Source organism: Aotus nancymaae, unplaced genomic scaffold, assembly GCF_030222135.1.
Source record: "Aotus nancymaae isolate 86718 unplaced genomic scaffold, 86718_ANA_hifiasm-v0.15.2.pri h1tg000064l_0, whole genome shotgun sequence".
Lineage (NCBI taxonomy): Eukaryota > Metazoa > Chordata > Mammalia > Primates > Aotidae > Aotus > Aotus nancymaae.
The window spans coordinates 13,924,647-13,937,723 of record NW_026988478.1 but is presented as its reverse complement, the minus strand read 5'-3'; positions in this window follow the sequence as shown (position 1 = coordinate 13,937,723).

Sequence of the window (13,077 nt, the reverse complement as noted above, 5' to 3'; positions counted from 1 at the left end):
ACACACACACACACACACACACGAATATATATATATATATATGTTATATATATATATTAGTGTATCAGAAAGAAGTATATATAATTTCTAACAAATTTTGAATTTGTAATTCCTACTTTCTTTGCAATTCTCCTAAATATGTTATGTAACATTAGTAATATTTATATTCAAAATTAGGCTTGAAAAATAAAATACAGAATTGCAAAAATTAAAGATAGCCCTTTTTGAGAAGGAAAGACTACCAAATGCTAGCATTTGATGTTAAAGATGATCTTTAAAGAAAATTTCTCTCAACCATATGCTCAATCACATCATATGAAATTTAAAATTTTTCTTCCATAACAAAGTTTCACAAGTCTGATATGCTTGGTACAGAACTGTGACTATCTTGAAATATATCGAAGAGTATTTATATTCTTTTCCAGAAAGGATGACAGTAATGACCACTCTGAAAAAATAAATAGAAAATAGATTGAAAAGGAAAAAAGGGAGTTTTGGTCTCTGGTTTGCCTTCATTGGTAGCATGAGTCTCAAGTGATGATCTCGAGTGTTTACTAGAGCCCTTCCTCTTTGTCAGGTCATGATCTCCAATTTTTTCCCTTGCCAAAAATTTTTATTCATCTTAGTCTCTCATTCCTTGCAGGTTAAGAATTGAGCAAACGCTTCAATGGGAAAACTTCTGAGTGCAGGTCTCCCTTTTTTGGACCTTATTCTCCCTTATTGTCTTCATGTTCTTAGCCCTTCAAGTCCTGGCTTCCTAGGTTGTCCTCTGATTCCTAAGCAATTCTCTAGTGGCCTCCATGTGAAATGTTTATGTATGTTTTATTGATTTAGCCAAGGGATAAATCAAAAAAAGGATATTAGAAATTATAAAAAGAACTATTAATGAACATTAAGATAACCTTTGATATAGGTGTCAATATAGAATTCAATGAGCATTCAGTATAGAACCAAGACTAAAACCTGCTAACACAGGTGCAGCCCATACATAGCAAGTACTCAGTAAGTACTAGTACAGCACACAAACTTAGTTCATATAATTTATGTAAGACAAAACTCAAAGCCTGTGATACAGGATTGACTATTATTCTCAATTACTGAGGAAGAATCAGGGCTCAGAGAAATTAAGAGATTGTAAAAGACGATACAACTGGTTCATATGAGAGTAGAAACACCAACTCAAGTTTTCTACTTCTGAAGTTCTTACCTCAAAACCTGTGTTACATCCATTTCAGTACAGATTTCTACTTCTACTTTTTCACATATTATGGAAAACACCTTTGTCAATTATAATTTCTCTTAGCTTTGGCTATTGTAGTTACTTATTAGTAAGGATCACTCATTTGCCTGTCCTCCTTCAATACTTCATCTTACCGTCTCTCAATATCTTTTTAAAAGATCAACAGCAGAAAATACAAATCTGACTGAAGTCATTAAACCAGCAATTGGAATTCCATGCAGGTACCTGACTCTACACATAGAGACATAAAAACACTATAAATCAAAGAGCTAAGATTATGTAACTGAACTCCAAGTCACAAATCTTAATCTCCAAGTTTATTTGAATATATCTACTTGGAATTCCTGGACAGAAGCAGCTCTGTCACCTTTTGGAAGAGCGTCAAGTACCTGTACAAAACCCTTAAACTACTCTGAGTCCAGAGAATCTGGCTTTTCCATGTGAAACAACTCAGAACACTTACTACCTCTTTCTCTATCATCATTCAGGAACCATTCAAAAGTATCCCTTTCTCTTTGTAACACAGCAGTTCCACCTCTTGAATTCATTGCTTTATTATTTCTATCCTTGACTAAGGAGCCTTGTTCTGAACAAAATCTTAGTCTCTAAGATCACTGCATTCATTGTAAAATTTCCCAGTGTCTATCTATCCAGTCCTTGTTCAGAGCATTGTTTCTATTTTTGCTTTGCTCCCACTACTGTTGGCTAGATCACTGCACTCCCACATCCATCCCCAGCTCTCAGAATTCCATGCTAAAGGAAACCTAATGATCTTCATTCAACCAACTCATCATTCCTTTCCTTGCAGAGGTAAGTAGTACAGATTTTAAAGAACAAAAGTTTGAAGGAATTATAATTTACTAAAAATAGTAATGGAGGTCAGTTCTGGGTCACAAGATGCAGAATTAGTATCTACATGTCTGTGCATACTGTTTTCTGATTCACAGAGACACTGATTTTTTTAAATAAAATGATGAAAAGAATATTCCATGCAAATAGTAAGCATAAGAAAGCTAGTGTGGCTATATTAATATTGATAGACTCCAAGACAAAGAGCAAAACATACATGCACCTAATAATGGAGATGAAAACTACATCAAACAAATAATTACAGAACTAAAGCGAGGCATGGAAACATTTACAACTGTAGTTGGAGATTTTACTATTTTATAAAGTAATTAATAAAATGAGAAGAAAAAGTATCAATAAGGGTAGAGAAGATATAAAATATCTGAACAACATTATCAACCAACTTACTTAACTGACATTTATAGAACATTACACCCACATCCAACCACATTCTTTTTGAGTACACGTGGAAGACTCACTAAGTTAAAACACATGCTGGGCACTAAAAGTCCAATAAATATCAAGTTAAAAATCTTGCAGAATATGATCTCTAATAATAATGGAGGTAAATTAGAAACTAATAGCAATATAATTTCTTAGAAAAGTCCCACATATTTGCAGATCAAGCTATTTGTTTCTTAATAACCTGTGGATCAATGAAAAAGTCACAAGGGAAATAAGAATATAACTTGAACTTAATAATGAAAACATTATCTGTTAATTTGTGAAATGCAGCTGAAACAGTATTTAGAGGGAAATTTATAGTTTTAAAAGGAAAATATTTAAAATAACAATGTACCTTAAGAAGATAGAAAAAAGAACAAACTAAACTTAACATAAATAGAAGAACAAAAATAAAAATTAGGTCAGAGATCAATGAACTAGAAAACAGATAGTAGAAAAAAAATGAATAAAGCTAAGATTTTGTTCTTTGAAGTGATTAATTAAAATGATAGCCTTCTCACAAGACTAATGAAGAAAAGGAAAAAAAACATGAAATACCCACATTTAGGTTGAAAGAGATACATCACTACAGATTCAACACATATAAAAGGTGAATAAAAGAATATAAATTAATGCTAATGTATGAATTGAAATAATTTATTATTATTATTTTTAAATCTTACCCAAAGCTTCAAAGAAGACATTGGAAATATAAGTGTCTCTAAAGGAAAACCTTCCCAACAAGAAAACTCACTAAGACAGTTTTACTAGGGATTTCTGTGAAATATTTAAGGAAGAGATAACACAATCTTATACACAGTCTTTCAAAAAAATAAGGTAAGACTATATTTACCAATTATGATGATGTCAGCATTAGCTTGAAACCAAAATCAGACAAAGACATTTCAAGTAAAGGAACTCCCTATCAAAATACCTCATGAACATAGACATAAAAATCCTTAATGCTAGCAAACTGAATTCAGCAGTATGTGAAAAGGGTAATACAACATGAGTTAGTGAGATTTATCCCAGGAATGCAACATTAGCTTAACCTTTAAAGAAATCAATCAATATAATTCATTACATTAAGAAAATAAAATAGAAAAACTATAGTATTTTCTCAGAAAAGACATCTGACAAGATTCAACATCTATTTGTGATAAAATGCACAGTGAACAGAAATTGGAGGGACATTCCTCAACCTGATAAATATCATTTGCAAAACACACAGCTAACACCACATTTAATGATAAAGATTAAATTATTTCCACCACACTGTATCAATGAAGAAAAAAAACTACAAAACATTTACTCAGCTATTTTTTTAATTTGAAGGATTTTATTACAAGAATTATTACAGATTTAGAAAAGCTTTAAATAAAATCATTGAAAATATTGAAATAAAATGTGGTTATTATCATAAATCACATGTGAAAAGCCTTCACTAAAGATTAAGTGGAAAGCAGAACTTCTACAAAACAATAATCAATTCAATTCTATAAAAATTTCAAAGTTCTAAACAGCATAAAAAAATAGATAAAATTACTGAAATATATAAAAATGGAGGAAATGTTTGCAGGATTTTGTAAATTGATAAAAAATTGTTTTAAAAAGGAACAAAAGGGCTGGGCATGGTGGCTCACGCCTGTAATCCCAGCACTTTGGGAGGCCGAGGCAGGCAGATCATCTGTGGTCAGGAGTTTGAGACCAGCCTGACCAAAATAACAAAACCTTGTCTGTAGTGAAAATAAGAAGATAAATCAGGAGTGGTGGCACACGCCTATAATCCCAGCTACTTGGGAGGCTGAGGCAGGAGAATCCCTTGAGCGTGGGAGGCAGAGGTTGCAGTGTGCCAAGATCGTACCACTGAACTCCAGCCTGGGCAACAGAGTGAGACTCTATCTCAAAAAATAATAAAAATAAAAGTTTAAAAAGGAAGAGAGAAACAGAAGAAAGAATAACAATAATCTAACTTATAAAGTAACCATGAGCAATTTTTTAAAAAAATGGCCAACAAACATTTTTAGAGATACTGAGGCTCAGTAATAGTAAGATAAATAAAAATAAAGCAATTTGTCTTTTTTCGGGGGGTGGACAGAGAAGAGCAGATATTAGCTTGGCAAAGATTTAAACTGTTAAATAAACCCAGTGAAAACAAGGTATGTGTAATGGGCAGTTTCAAATTTTTGATGGAAATATAAATTGGTAAATCCTTTCTAGAAAATACTTTTGCAAAATATATTCAGCAATAACAACAAATATAATAGTTAACCCTTATGATTATTTACTATGCATCAAACCCTGAAAATTACAGTAAGTACTTTACAGTCATCATCTCATTTCGTCTTCACAATAAACTTAATATATTAGTTTTATATCACTATTTTTTAAATTTAAAAAAACTGAGATGAAGAGTTAAGAAACTTTACTAAATTAGCACTGATGAAGTAGAGGAATTGAAATTCAAACCCAGCCTGACTTAATTCCAGACCCTGTGATCTTCATTACTTATATTCCACCTCAAAATCTAAATGCATGTAGTCTTTAACCCAGTAATAGTAATTCTATTTTAAAAAAAAGATTATAGTATAACCGAAAAAGGGAAAGGGTATGCACAAAAAAGATAATTAAAACATTATTTGTATCAGTGAAACCTAGAAGCAACTTATATGTCTATCCATATGGGATTAGTTGAATAGAGTTGGATGATATATACGTTGCAATTTCACACTTTTTTAATGGTGGCATAGATATTTATGGAAAAAATATCTAACATTATTTCTCGAAAAAGTAAGTTATAAGGCAGGCTTATTAAGGTCTCATTTATATGAAATTTCAGACTTGTAGTACAGGTATAGGCATGTCTCAGAGATATTACATGTTTGGTTCCAGGCCATTACATTTTAATTTTGGAAGGAGAATGAACTCTTTCAGGCCATAAGTCACCCTGCAAAAATACATAATCTCCCATGAGCCTAGATAAACATGGTTTACAGTGTTGACTTTTATTAAGCCATTTGCAAATTGGCAGAAATGATATATGTCATTTTGGAAGCTTTCTCATAATTATTAGAGAGAAAGTTGAAGGTTTAGCTGCATTCCAACCCCTCCACCCAACCCTCACCCAACACACACACATGCATCACCCAGTCTTAGGAGATTTTGGTTATGATTACAGGTATACCTTGGAGATATTGTGGGTTCAGTTCCAGATCACCACAATAAAGCAAATATCACAATAAAGCATGTCACACAATTGTTTTGGTCTCCTAGTCCATATAAAAGTGATGTATATAGTATATTATAGTCTATTAAGTGTGCAGTACTCTATTGTTACAAAAAATTCTAACAATCATCTTAGCCTTCAGCAAGCTATAATCTTTTGCTGGTGAAGGGTCTTGCCTCAATGTTGATGGCTGCTGGCTGACCAGGGTGGTTATTGCTAAAGGATGAGGTGCCTGTGGCAACTTCTTAACATAAGACAACAGGGAAATTTGTCACATCTATTAACTCTTTCGTGAATAATTTCTCTGTAGCATCTGTTACTGTTTGATAGCACTTTACCCACAATAGAATTTCTTTCAAAGTTGGAGTCAATTCTCTTAAAGCCTGCTGCTGCTTTATCAACTAAGTCTATGCAATCTTTTAAACACTTTACTGTCATTGTTTTTAAATGTTCACAGAATCTTCACCATAAGTAGATTCCATCTAAAAAGAAAAAAGCTTTCTTTGCTCATCCATAAAAAGCAACTTCTCATCCATTAAAGGTTCATCAAAGTAATTCAGTCACATCTTCATGTTCCACTTCTCACTCTAGCTCTCATGCTATTTCCACCATTATCTACAGTTACTTCCTCCACTGAAGTCTTGAACACTTGAAAGTCATCCATGAGGGTTGAAATCAATATTTTCTAAATTTCCTGTTTATGTTGCTATTTTACCTCTTCTCATGAATTCTGAATGTCCTTAATGGCATCTGGAATGGTGAATCATTTCCAGAAGGTCTTCAATTTACTTTTCCAATACCCATCAGAAGAAATGTATTTCTTAAATAATAAGACTTGAAATTCAATATTACTACTTGATCCATGGGCTACAAAATGGATGTTGTGTTAACAGGAATGAAACCAACATGCATCTCTTAGTACATTCCATCAGAGCTCTTGAGTGACTAAGTGCATTATCACTGAGCAGTAATATTTTGAAAGTAACTTTTTTCCTCAGCAATAGATCTCAACAGTAGGCTTAAAATATTCAGGAAACCATGATGTAAACAGATGTGCTGTTACACAGGCTTTGTGTTCCACTTACGGAGAACAGGCAGAGTAGATTTAGAACAATTCTTAAAGGCCTTAGCATTTTTGGAATGGTAAATGAGCATTGGCTTCAACTTTAAGTCACCAGCTGCATTTGCCCCTAACAAGAAAGTTGGCCCATCCTTTGAAGCTTTCAGGCCAGGCATGGACCACCCCTCTGTAACCACGAAAGTACTAGATGGCCTCTTCTTCCAATAGAAGGTTGTTTGTCTACATTGAAAATCTGTTGTTTAGTGGAGCCACTTTCATTAATGATCTTAGCTAGATCCTCTGGATAACTTGCTGCAGCTTTTACATCAGCACTTGCTGCTTTACCATACACTTTTGTTACAGAGACAGCTTCTTTCCTTAAACCTCATGAACCAACCTCTGCTAGTTTCAAAATTTTCTTCTGAAGCTTCCTCACTTCTCTCAGCCTTCAGAGAATTAAAGAGAGGGCCTTGCTATAGATTAGGCTTTAGCCTAAGGGAATAATGTGGCTGGTTTGATGTATTCAGACCACGCAAACGTTCTCTGTATCAGCAACAAGGCTGTTTCACTTTCTTATCATTTATGTGTTCACGGGAGTAGCACTTTTAATTTTCTTCAAGAACTTTTTATTTGCATTCCCAACTTGACTGTTTGGCACAAGAGGCCTAGATTTTGGTGTACCTCAGCCGTCAAAATGCCTTCCTCATTTAATCAGGCTTAATCATTTCTAACTTTCCATTTAAAGTGAGAGACATACGACTCTTTTCACTCGAACACTTAGAGGCCATTTTAGGTCTATTAATTAGCCTCATGTTGTGACTCAGGGAATAGGGTGGCCCAAGGAGAGGGAGAGAGATAGAGGAACCGCTGCTCAGTGGAGCAGTCAGAACACACAACATTTGTCAGTTAGGTTCACCATCTTATATGGGTGTAGTTTGTGATGCACCAAAACGATTGCAACAGTAACATTGAAGATTCCTGATCACAAATCACCACAACACATATAATAATAATAAAATGTCTGAAATAGCACAAGAGTTATCAAAATGTGACAAAGAGACATAAAGTGCACACATCATTGGAAAAATTGCACCGATGCACTTGCTTGACACAAGATTGCCACAAACCTTCAATTTGTAAGAAAACACAAAAGCACAACAAAGTGAAGGGAAATGAAATGAGGTATGTCTGTATATATATATATATGAATGGTGTGATGTCTGAAAACATGTTCACCAAAATATTATTAGTATTATTATAGGGGATTGATTTTCTTTGAAATGCCTGGATTGTTTGAAATTTTTTACAACTTTTTTTAAATTAAAAGCTATAATAGTATGAATTTTGAAGTAAAATTTCAGTTCATACCCCAGCCTGTGTCAGTAAGATTTAATCTCTTTAAACTTTAAATTCTTCTCTTATAAAATAGGGACAATAATACCTAATTCAGAGACCTGCTTTGAGAAATATCTGTAAAGTGCTAACATCATATTCAAAAAAAAAGTTCAACTAATGGTAGATCAATTTGCCTATAAATATTCTTCACACAACCTAGTTAAATTTACAAGTGAAAATTTAAATATGAAGTTCATAAAAACTTCCAACATCCTGGTATCCTGCACGGGAGTCCAAGTAGAGAGATAGTACCCCAGCTGTTTCTCACCAATGACTTTAACATTTCCACATTCCCATAAAACAGGCCAAAAGCAGGGTATATTATGCCCACTCTGATCTGAACAGTGTACTGTAGGCTAGTGAAGCTGAGAAACATTCTGACCACTATCTGGCTCACATGTTTCAGTCTGTTGTCTATTATAGCTGAGCAATCTGTGTTCCTGTGTTCTGTAAGTCACCTAAAATACCTACATCACAAGTATGCCAAATAATGAAATTTCCAGAGTATGCAAATTTAGCAATTTTAACAAGCACCAGCAGATCCTATTTCTTGGTGACCCAGTGCAGTGTTAGGAGACAATATAACCGTAAAAGAGAGAAATTCAGACAGTACCTAAATGGATTAAGAGCAGTTGCAGAGCTGAGCTGGTCTGTCTCCTTAGTCAAACACTCTCATTAAAATAAATGAGCCTGCTCATTTGAGGACAAAAAAAAAAAAAAAAGAGAAGATTCTGGGCATCAAGCTGGAAGAGCAGTTCAATTTCTGCTCATCAAAAAAGAACAGAAATTCTTATCCTATAACACCCACAGCTGCAGATCAGATTCAACCCATCTCTTCTTATTAATGTTCTTATTAAATGTATTCTGTCCATCTGTGTTCAAGCTCATCTTTTCCACTCTGAAACATGATTTTACTTTTCATGTATGAAATAATTAAATTTGTTTATCTCTGGCTAATGCCAAGTGGAGTTGAAAGCAGAGGATAAAGATTTTGGTTACCGCTTTGTGTTCAACTAGTAAATTTTAAATTCTCCTCCTACCCTAAGCTTTCTAGCTGTCTGTTGCTGTTCCTTTATTTTCAATTCCAAAGCTTCTGGTACTGTTCACATTATTTGGTGCACTGCCGAGCACCACATAAGATCTGCTTGCAATGTAAGAACATGTGGAGAAATTATGTGTTTTTGTCACACCCTATTAAACGGTATTCAAAACACAATGCCCCAGAAACTAAATTGATTGTAGGTTTTATAACCCTTTTCAGGCTAATGGAAACAATTCAGGACCATGAAAGAAAGCACAGCTAGTACAGCTGTGGGAATCTTAGCCTGCTCAGCTCAGCAGTCCTGTCCTGGCTTAGGTACTTAAAGTTCAATTGGATTCCATTCTTCTAGAACTTCGACAGTTCATTCCAGATTAATGGCTACAAAGTTTTCCATATTTGTTGTAAATGTTTTTTTAGACTGACTCTGAGTTATGTTTGAGGTTAGAAAGTGTCAACAGGTATCAAGACAGTTTCAGGCCACTATGATATTACTACATATATAATATTTTTATGCTTTTTTTATACACCCAGCCCCAGCATTATGGTTAAAGCACAAAAACCAGGAAGCACAGAGTTAAGGTAGACACAGCTTTTACTTCCCCATATGTATCATGCCAGTATGACTCTTCCAATGTGGATATAAGCAACTACTTAAGCCGCCAGTCCATGACTCAATTGAAATAGAATCATAGAGCTGTTTTAATGTTTTAAAAATAAAAAGGAGCTTGTCCTCTTTCTGGTTGACCAGTAACCCCAGCCTCTAAGTTGCATGGCAAGGCAGTAGCTTGATCCTGCCACCTATCACAAGTGATCACTCACTCAGTCATTACCTGCACTGCATGCTGCTCCATCAGAAAAACATCTGTGAACATTATTTGACAAATTGATCGCTAAATGAGCCATTAGCTGAAGGGGCTTTTGGATTGCCTCTAGGAAACCAGAGTGGCTGCAGAAGAAAAATGCTTACAGATGCAAAGCAGCCATGAGGAAGGGAGAAAGAACTCTTGTGGCAGCGCTCCTGGGATGGTGAAGGGGGCTAGTGTGGGAAAAAGGGTGGAGAGATGGCAATAAACCATGTCCCGCAAGAAAATCCACCTTCTCTAAAGGAAGCTGTTTATTAGAAGCAGTAGTGAAACTGCTTAATTCCCTTGGTGCCTCTAGGGAGAGATCTAAGCCTTTGTGAACTGAATGAGAAAGAAACGTAGCCAGTGGTGTGCTTGTCAAGAAGAAAAAGCTAGGAAAACAATGTTAGTCATTTTACCATCCCTGCTTGCCAAGAGCCGACAGGTGTGCAGTTTACTATTGTTCTGACAGGCAGCCAGACACCACAGCTTAGTATTCATCCTCTCCTCCACTGTGTGGGAGAAAACAGCTGTCTCCCTGGCTCAAGATACAAGGAAAGAGAGAGAGAAAGAGAGAGAGGGAGAAAGAGAGAGAGAGAGGAGAAAGATTATTCTCCATTAGCATCAGTCGCACAGCTTTGTTTGATTCATCACTGAAAACACATGGTCCTCCTGAGCAATGCATTACATATGGGCAATTTCCTCACAGTGGCTCCAAAAATAGCCTATAAACAATATATTGAAACTTAAAAGTAAGTAAATGCAGAAAGATGTCTAGGTTAAATTATGTCAGACCAATGAGAAGTAATCACACACAACAGTCCTTAAGGAAATGCTTTTTATAAATCCTGCAGGTTTCATGTTGCTGACAGATGCTAGTGATTAAAAAAAAAATCCTTGAAAAAAGAAAGCAGGTTGTTTTGATCCACGATGATGTGTTTTTCTGTCTTGCATGGCATGGAAACTATTTCAGTGCCAAATTCCCTTGAGAAGAGAAGGAAAAGCCCACAGGACTCAAAGAGTACCAGATGCAGTAGCTGTAAGACTTTTAGACTGTAGTACTAAGTTTCCTTTTAGATCGAGGTATTAAAGGCTCATGGTTAGCACTGATACAGTGTCACTAGCTATAGTCCCGTGACAATTGATAAGAACCAGAACCAGACATCTGTGCTGAATCTAGGGCTTTCTGGATTGAAAATTTGGTGAATACCAATAAAATCTATGCTGCTTATATTTACAAGGGAGAAAATGCATCCATTACTAACAACACATGACACTTGAGAAATGCTGGCTCTTTCCCAAAAACCCATATTTTTTCTAATAAAATAAGCAGTGAACTTCAAACAGCTCTAAAGTCATGACATAATGGTACAATCACATACATAACCCCTTAGGCTTACACTGTAACACACGAACCAATCCTATAATAATAACATAAGCCAGAGGAATTGAATTACCTACCAAAACAAGCCAATTTCAAGTTAGAGCAGAGGGTCTTCCATTTGAGGGCTTTTTAGGGGCAAAAAGTTTAATCCACTTACTTTCTTTACTCAACTGAGACATTACAATTCACATGCCTGATACATATATTCTTAGAATTCTACATATTTTTTTCTCCATGTTCCGTGACAGAGCTGCGAGCAGTACTTCTGTTCACACAGATGTGGCTCAATTGGCTCTTTACATTCTTGTGTTTCAAGTCAATAAATCACCAGAACAGATGAGAGAAAGGAGAAGCCATGAGGATAAAGGATGGTGAAGAGGAAAATCCTTTTGCCATGAAATGGTTACTTATTCGGTCTGTCTCCCTTGAACCCTGGGTGATGAAAATGAAAAACAAAAGAATCTTTCTACATAATGTCCCATCATATGCAATTATTAGAAGACTGGTAAAGGAGTATAAATTATGGAAAAGTATAAGTTGTGGTAAATGCTAAATAAGACATTGTCTTGTATGGAACAACCTTTCAATTGAAGTATTTACATGTTTTAAAACATAATCTGAGACTTCTGCTTTTGGCTACGATAGAGTAACCAGGATCAGGTTTATCCCAATGCCTGAAACAAGTTACAAAACTAAACAAAATATAGGAAGTACATACTCTAGGATTCAAATAATAAAGTCAAATGGCGGCAGGGAGAGAGAGTAAAGACAAAGATAGACAATTGTGTTAAAAGGAAGTCAGTAGTTGTTATGATAAATACAAACACGATTTATCACCTGACACGGTGTCTGGCACACAGAAGGCACTCAACAAATATCTTTTGGTGGAATCAGTTAAATCAAATAGCTAAGAAAAATTAGACAGTGATGACAGTAGGGCAGTTTTGATATGGGTCAGATAAATCGAAGTATTCAGAGAAAATGATTATATTAATAACAAGTTAAACAGGCACTTCAGAGCTGAGAGCATAGGTACATGATTTCCAGAGAAGATGATATGTTTTGAAGCAAACAGGTTAAAATCAGCCAAGAAAAGACAAGGTAACTATAACTAGGAGCACTTAACTAGAATTTTCCATTTAGAAAAGAGAAAAAATAAAACAAAATAATACTGGACTAGGAATTCATAAAGTTGTTCAATTGATTATGAGAAGAATAGTTTGGACCTAGAGCCAATGTATGACTAACTTCAGCAGAAAGTATGAAATATTTTTACAAGTATGAAGAAGGCAGAAAACATACAGGCTATCTGACTTAAGTGAGGTATTGACAATAGCATGTTCCCATATTCCATTTTGATAAAATGGAAAATTTGCTTATCAAAACCAAGCCCTTCCACTTGTGCCCTGGGACCCCTCCTCTTCCACCTTCCCAAGGAATTTTCTCTAGCTTTCCTCCTATATGATTAACCTCTCACACCATACACAGGATCATTTCCATCAAACATGCTCCTGTGTCTCCCCCTTTCAAAAATCCTCCACTGACTCCATCTGGCCCTCTGGCAACTGCTCCATTTTTCTATTTCCCTTCAGAGT